Source organism: Cyprinus carpio, chromosome B3 (assembly GCF_018340385.1).
Source record: "Cyprinus carpio isolate SPL01 chromosome B3, ASM1834038v1, whole genome shotgun sequence".
NCBI lineage: Eukaryota > Metazoa > Chordata > Actinopteri > Cypriniformes > Cyprinidae > Cyprinus > Cyprinus carpio.
In genome coordinates, this window is record NC_056599.1 from 3,281,934 (window position 1) to 3,290,917 (window position 8,984).

Genomic DNA, 8,984 nt, shown 5'->3' on the forward strand with positions numbered 1-8,984 from the left:
AACTCTGGGCAGATATGGATTTACCCTTGGTCAGCACAGCAACCTCTTTTGGAAAGCTGTCCCTCTGAGCTTGTCTTAATAGATGTAGTTCAGCTGCTATGGCGTCCGCTGCAGTCATGATAGCAGCCGCCCCGTGAAGGGACTGGTGAGTAGCCTTTAACAGTTCTTTCCAACTCTTAATATTGGAGATGTCAGATTGAGACTTAACAAGACATGCATTTTCCACAGAATAATAGTTTTTTCAGCTCATCACGGTCGTCAGGAGCTGCGACTTCAGGCAGTGATGGCCAGGTGTTAGGATGTTGATGGAGGAACTGTGGACCTTGACTCCAGCGCTGAGATTTGTTCAACTCTAACAAAGTCTTCCCCCTAGTCAGGTCATCCGCTGGGTTATCGGTGGTGTTGACGTATCGCCAATTTGACCCCAAAGTCATGTCCTGGATTTCAGCGATGCGCGTCCCTACGAAGACTTTGTAGCGACAGGATTCTGATCTCAGCCAGCTCAGGACTGTCGTTGAATCGGTCCATAGGATAATATCACTTGCAGGAATAAACAACTCTTTACTGAGCAACTTTGCCAGCTGCGCTCCTGTGAGAGCTGCACAAAGCTCCAAACGGGGCATTGATATCTGTTTGCGGGGAGCCACTCTGGACCTTGCCATCATAAAGGCTACATGGATCTGGTTTTGCTTATCTTGAGTGTGAAGGTAAGTGACCGATCCGTATGCCCGTTCAGAGGCATCGCAGAAAATATGGATGGTTCTCTGTGTGCCCACTGTATCAGCGCATGGTGGTATGTATGCTCTTGGTATCTCAACAGTGTGCAAGTTGGCCAGTTCGGCTTCCCAGGCTTGCCACTGTAATAACAGATTTTCTGGGTGGATGATGTCATCCCAACCGATCTTGAGTTTCCAGAGATCTTGAATCAGTATTTTCGCTTTGGTTGTAAAGGGTATAAGATAACCCAGTGGGTCATACTGTGTGGCCAGTACTTTATACACGTTTCGTAGTGTGGGTTCAGAGTAGTCAACATGACGATGTTGATATCCAAGGTGGTCAGTGAGACAATTCCAACGGAGACCTAAAGCTGGCTCTTGTGGGTCCGAACTATGCTCAGGAAGCCACAATTCAGTACTGGCTGCTCTGACTTCAATTGGAAGGTGTTGTACTACAGCAGGTACATTACTGGCCCACTGGCGGATTTCAAACCCACCAGAAGACAAATGCTCGCGCATCTTGTCGATAAGGTTACGGGCCTTCTCTGGGGAGTCAAGACTCTGCAAACAGTTATCAACGTAGAATGCCTGTTCTACAGACCTTTGAACATCTTCATAGCCTTCACTGTTGTCTTTCACATGTCTTTGTAGTGCATATGTGGCACAACAAGGACTGCAGGTAGTCCCAAATGGGAGAACCTGCCATTCAAAGACACTTGGCTCTTCGTCCCTCTTCATGTCCCTCCAGAGGAAGCGTAACAGTGAGCGATCTTCTGGCAAAAGTTTGATCTGGTGGAACATTGCTTTAATGTCTCCACTGATAGCCACCATGTGCTCACGAAACCGGAGTAGAACACCAAGAAGGGAAGGACCCAGGATGGGACCAGGAATAAGTTGATCATTCAGCGCTTGTCCATTGTACTGATATGAGCAATTGAAGACAAGCCTTGCTTTGTTATTGTGGTGGACTAAGTGATGAGGGAGGTACCATGTCTCAGTTGAGGAATCTACAATCTCAGGTGTCAATCTCTTTACATAACCTGCAGTTTCCAGCTTCTGGATCTCTTGACAATATGTCATGGCTTGTTCAGTGTTATTTACGATTTTTCGCTCTGTACTTCAAAGCAGTGAAAGACAAGCGGATTTGGGTGCTTTTAAACAAGGACTGTCCTTCCGTCTGAGGAGTGGTGTGGCATATCTCATTATGCCATTTATATTCAACCTTACAGTGCGCTGCTCAAGCAACTCAAGTGCTTGCTGATCAAGCTTGGATCGGGTAGCTGCTTTCTCACTGATATAGGGCAAAGTGTCAATTTGCCACAGTTTCTCCACATGCCCCTGAAGATCAAAGTTGGTAGGTCCAACTGCAGTAAAAAAAACACTGCTGCTCATCAAAAGGAAGATGAATCACACTGGCAGGACCTTGGAGTGTCCAACCAAGGGAAGTACATATTGCCACAGGTCCCCCCGAAGGGCCAACACGAACAGGCTGAGTAGGGATAAGCAAATGTGGAAAGTCGGAACCAACTAGTAGTACAGGCTGCACTTTGTCAATTGCTGGGATTGGCAGTCCCTGTAGGTGCCTGTACTTCTTCATCAGTACTTTCACTGGGTAACTATGCTCGGAAAGGCCCAGGTCATCAGCAGTGAATGCATGATCGATCTTGTATCTATGTTCTGGGTTTTCAGCTGGGGAAATTTCGAAAGACACAGATGCCCCTTTCAGGTGAACAACCTCATGTCGTATAGTTCTTAGAGAGAGTGTTTCTGGTTCTTTCTGTAGCTTGAGATAATGTGCAGCGGTAGAAAGGAGGATAGTCTGCTCAGAACCATCGTCCAGCAAAGCATATGCCTCAAGTGAGTGTTCGGCATTATGCAAAAGTACTTTGACCACCTTTAACATGACCTGTTGAGGATGGTTGGGACAGTCAAGATAAATGGTGTCTGGAGAGGTACTAACCATAAGAATCTTGTTGGGCTCCTGTATGTTAACATCATGTAGCACTGTAAGATGCTGCTTTTTACATATTTTACAGGGTTTCTTGAGGGTACAAGCCTCAGGTTTGCTTTTGCCTTTAAGCCACTCTGCGATCTGGGTAGTTGTCAGTGACTTGAATTTTGAACACAAACTGAGATAGTGCTCTCGCGTGTCACAATATGGACAATAAGGTTTAAACTTGTCTCTCAGCTTTGGCGGTAAGGTACAGTGAGACTGAGAGGTAAGGGGTGATTTATCTGGACTACTACTGGGTGTTGTAGTACACAGATGATGATGACTGACTCGGACTTCTCTTCCCTTTCCTCTGAGGCTTCATCTGCTCTTGAAACTTGTCAACAGCTCTGCTGGAGATACGCTTTGCCTGTGATTTTAGCTGAAGCCATGCTGATAGGTCCAGAAGAGTGTATGTTTTGTCTGTTCCAGTGATAAGTATACCACGACTTAGACAATGTTCAAAAAACCCATCACGGTAGCTGGCAGGCAGTTTGGCTAAAAGTCTGTCTACGTGTGAGCCACATTTCAGTTCGTAACCATTCTCACCCTCCAAAGAACGAAGCATGCCCACAAGACCATGTACTGAGAGTGCAAAGTCATCAAATGCTTCAGCATCCCCTACTCTGACTGGTGGAGAGTTCAATATAGCTCCAAGTTCACTCTGTACAAGTTGACGGGGTTGCCCATATTTGTCTTGGAGGGCTTGCAATGCCATTGTGTATGGAGTGGGGTCATGCATGTAGGCTTGTGCTAATTTGTAGGCACTTGGTAGCTTTAATCTGTCTAGCAGCACTTGATATTTGAACTGCTCTGTAAGATGAGCATGGCCACCAAGGAGACTATCTAGTGCCATTTTGAGTAGGGCAAATTCAGACTCCTTACCATGATCAAACTTAGGCAGAGCTGGTTTGGGTATACCATATGGGCTGGCAATCAACATGTCCATCATATTTACCGGGGTTTGTGGCTGTGGCTGTACACACGGAACAGTAGGCGCTAATAATGGCTGTGGGCTAAATTGTAGTTACAGGTTGTTGAAACTGACCTGTTGGAGGATGAGGTTGAGCGTCTGCTGGGACTAAAAAGGTAGGTTGCTGGGCATAGCTGGTCCCTGCTGAATCTTGAGATATATTTGGTTTAGCTGAAAATGTAAGGTTGGCACCTGACTGACCTAAACTATAGGTTTGTCTATCAAAAGACAAGGATGGCTGCATTGTTGTAGGAGGGTAAACATCTGCAGTAGGCAATTTTACCAGTTGGGGGAACACACTTGGCGATGCTACAGGATAGATAGGAGAAGGAACAACAGTTACAGGTTCTGCATGTAATGGTTTGGATGTACAGAGAGATGTAATGTGCTCAGGAACAGAATGTGAAATTGTGGGCTTAGTAGTCACAGGATCACTCTGATGTATGTAAGGTGTAGAGTGCTGTGTATTATCAGATAACTGATGTGGTGTGTGGTGAGCTACCTTCTGTGAACAAAGTATATCAGTCTGTACCTGCCCTGAGTCAAGTTCACTTCTGGTTTGTGGAACAGTTGCTGCATTTTCAGTCTCTGATTCTCGAAGAAGTGATGCATTGAGACGGGCTTTCTCCAGCTCCATCTCTTTCTGCTTAATGCGGCGCTGCCTTTCGAGCTGTTTGGTGATCAGTTCTTTGGTTTTATGTGCTGCACGAGCCTCTTCATCTAGCTGACGACTTCTCCTTTGCTGCTCTCTGAGTAAATCTTCTCTCTCATATAGTGCTAAGTGTGCTTGTTGATCCAGGAACTCACACTGCTCTTCAGCTTTGCCCTCCTCCACCATCTGTCTCTGCATCTCTGCAAGCTCCATGCTCTTCAGTTTCTTCTCTACAATAGCTGCCTGTAACTCTGTCAGTTGTGAAGCTGTTGTCCGGCTGGATCTGCCACTTCTGCTGGTCTTTGTTCTCGATTGGCTGTGACGTGATCTTGCAGATGAAGGTGCTGAAGGTGTTTTGCAAGGCACAGGCACTTCGTCTGATTGTGCAGCTGGAATGGTAGCCACTGGCATCATACTGCTGGTATCTGCACTGGAAGCTGGAATGTGGCTTGGTTCATACCCAACATCATATTCACTTAATTAAGTAGGCTGGTGGATGTCTCTCTCCCGCTGAGTACGAGGCCGCACAACTGGGTTGGTGATCTCATTCTCTGACTGCATGTTGTCTTCAAGGTTACTACCATCCGGCTCGAAGGACCATTTGTAGAGGTGGAACCTCTGGATTGTTCTGATAGACCTTTGAAAACTGGCGACTCCGGTAAGAGAGTAAAGGGCTCAGAGAGTCACATCCAAGAAAGCTTTAATGAGTTGGGTTTATACAGGGCACATTGGTGAGTTTGAAGGTATACAGGGCAAAATGTATTGGGGTTTGTATGAGTGTGTGTGTGGTCTGAAATAAAGGAAAATTGTGGAAATTACTTATAAAGAGTATTACAGTCTTTCTATTAACTTCAGATGCTAAACACTTCCATTCTGAACAGAAATAGATAAACAATCATCAATGGTCTTAAATGTACTGACAAATTTACAACCATGATAGCGCAGCATATAAAAACGATCTCAAAATAGCTAACAGATCAAGATTTATATGTTAAAATAACAACAACACATTACAGCATGTGTCTGTGATACTAGCATGTTAGTTTCCCAACATAGATTAACAAATAACCCAAATATTGTGCGAATATACGCTTACAAGATTAGTGTATCATCAACACAATTACATCAACATTATTAACAATCATGTTTCCGCTAGAGAATGCAAAATAAACTTACTGTTCCGCACGAACGCACACAAATTTAAAGTTCGGTTGCTAACCGTGACCCAGCACGCGGTGTATATAGCTCAGTGTCTTAAAGGGGAGGTGTATAGGTATCAGTAAAATGAAACATACGCACCCTCTAGTGGTAAAATATGAAATTGAAACTAAAGGAAAAGACTTTCCTACAGGGGCTATTAATTGTGGCCAATGTGTATTAGAGAAAAACACCTATTTCATAATGATATTTCCCCCCATTTTAAATTCTTATTATCCAATGAAAGGATACATTTTTGTGAATTTTTTTAATAAAAGATCAAAAGGATTAACAATGCAGATGAATTTTTACAGCCTTATTTGATCATATTTACCAAGGGTCCCAATATTTTTGGCCTCGATTGTATATATATATATATATATATATATATATATATATATACACACTCTCAGAAAAAAAGGTACACAGTGGTACAAATAATGTTCCTCGAAGAACGGTTTTGTACCTTTTTTATAATTGTACCCTAAATGGTACAGGAAAGACCTCTGATTTTAAGATACAACTGAAATGAAGGTACAAAATTGTTCTCACATCAAGGGTACATTGAAAACCTGTCAATCTTGATAGACAGCTCCCTTATTATTACATTTGCAAATAGCATACAATCTCTGTGAACGAAAATGATTAAATAGTAAAGTTATGAATAATTTACAGATTCAAGTATTTAAATGAGCTTATACAACTGTCCTTAAATGTACATTATCATAACAGTTCTGAAAAAAATAGTGCCACAAAAAAACATGTGAAAACCACGAGGAAACAGGTTTTGTGATATTTATAAAACAAAATACTTCATGCAGTTTTTTAATAAATATTTTCATAGACAATCATGATGAAATACATTTATCATTGGTATCCACGCAATTTGTCGTTTGCTTTCCATTGCAATCCGACCAAATTACTGTTTCATGCATGACTGGTTGCTGTGTTAAATAATTGTCATAGCAACAAGACACTGATTGGTCGAAGGCGGCAGCGCTGCTGCAGCCGTTACGGAATTTTCTCTGTCATTACGGAGAGCGGGGGAAGAAGCGCTTCTGAAAAACACACGTCCAGGCATTTTGCCTCTGTCTTTTTCGACTTAAAAGCTAAAAAAAAATTAAGAAGGTGTATTTTAATGATCAAATAGTTCGTAGACGAAATGTAAAGGTGAGTTTTGACTATTTGTGTTTATATTTAGTACATGAGGCAAACTTCAATTTAAATGTTTCAACTACTCAAAGCGAAATTAGCAACATAAATTTAGCATATACGACAGCATGCAATGCTGTAGTATACACACTAGCGTTTACATTATTTAAACGTTTAAGTCGTTTAAATCTTGTTTTGCAGGCTTTTTTACCGGCTGAATCAGATGAAGTTCAGTCCGTAAGGGTGGGTGATCCTGTCACTCTTAACTCTAACACTTTCGAAATACAGCTAAAGAATGAGATCGAGTGGAGGTTTGGCAGCATTCGCATTGCTAGAGCAATAAAAACGGCAATCCTACATATGATGAAAATGAGGGATTCGAAGACAGACTGAAGCTGGAGAGAAATGGATCTCTTACCATCACCGACACCACAACCACGGACACCGGAGTCTATACATTTAGTACCATTATTAATGGCAATCTTGCAACCAAGACGTTTAGTCTTACAGTTTATGGTAGGTGTAGTATAAATAATTTTGATATTGTAAAATGGCACTAAATCATTCTAATAATTATCAATTTTCAGGATGTTTTATATTGGACACACATTTGTACTTTTCAGGCTTAACTGTTGATATGACTACTTTGTTTATAGGCTAACAGGGGACGTCCCCCGGACGTTCCGAACGTCCGTTTAGGTCCGCAGTACGTCCGCTGGGTTTGGTCCGCTGTGTAACGTCCTCTGGCGGACGTTTTGAGGACGTCCACTTACGTCCGCATTTGGTCCTCTTTTTGACGTTCGCTGACGGACTTTCTGAGGACGTCCGTATTTTTTTGAGGACGTCCACTTACGTCCGCATTTGGTCCTCTTTTTGACGTTCGCTGACGGACTTTCTGAGGACGTCCGTATTTCCATTACAACCCTTGAAAAATCCAGTCCTTTATCCTTTATCATCAGACCTGACCAGTGTTGGGCAGTAACTTACATGTAACTAAATTACTTAATTTAATTGCAAAATAAATGTAACTGTAGCCTAATCTGTTACAGTTACTGAGGAAAAAAAAAAGTGTAATTAAATTACAGTTACTTAGGAAAATGTTAATGATTACAAAGGGAGTTACATCTGAATATTTTCATACATTTACATATTTAAAATATGAGACATCAATATTTCAGGAGTTGAAGACACAGAATATGACACATGCTTATTCCATAACTGATTTATTTCCTATTTTGGTTTATGTATATGATTATGTATATGATTTTTTTTTTTTTTTTTTTTTTTACGATTAACTGCCTCCCCCCCCCCCCCCAAGGCATTGTAAGATGCCAGTGTTTCCTGTCATAGCTATGCAAAGATTTGATTTCAAAAACAGTATCATAGCTATTAAACTATATCTTATGATTTTAAATCTGTATTTAACCTCAAAAAGATCGCAAAGTAAAAAGAGCTGCTAAAGTCCTATTTTGAGGTTGTTGTACTTTACAATTAAATTATTATAATCTTAATTCAAGTGAAGAAGGATTTTGAAGTCTAACAGTAATCAGTGTTGATAATGTTAACCCTGCCTGATTTAAATGTTTCAAAATAATTAATTAAAAATAATAATAATTAAAATTGGAAAACAATATAAATTTAGAAAAGTAATAAAAAATAATCAAATCAAAATCATTACTTTAATAAAGTCACTGAAACGGTTACACTACATATTACATTTTAAATAGGGTAATTTGTGATCTCTAACCTATTACGTTTCTAAAGTAACCTTCCCAACACTGGACCTGACACCTTGTAACTCAGACAAAGAGAGTTGACAAAATTAAACTAAAATATAAACCCATACTGGATTTTAAAGTGTAACATTCCTTAAAACAAAATCATTTTTTAACTGTGATAATAATAGAATGCAAAAAAAAAAAAAATAATGATTTGCAGATTGATTTTTTTGTTGTTTTTTTATTTTTTTTTTTATATTTGGTTGAATATATTTGAATACATTGTAAAATTAATAATTTTCATTTCTGGAAAGAGAAAATAGGAGTAACTTCTCTAATTAAAAATGTCATTATGTAATGAGTATGTTTTCAACATTTAAACATCACTATCATGATACCCTTCAATAATATAATTGAACGTAGGCTACAATTAATTGAACATATAGCCCATGAATGAAGAAAATAAGGTTGCATCCCAGGAGCTCTACAATAATGTTATAGAGTGATGAATGCAGCCAATGAAAACATGAAGAAAAGAAATGTGGAAAATAACACAGGTAAGACAAATAAATTAATTATTTCAATT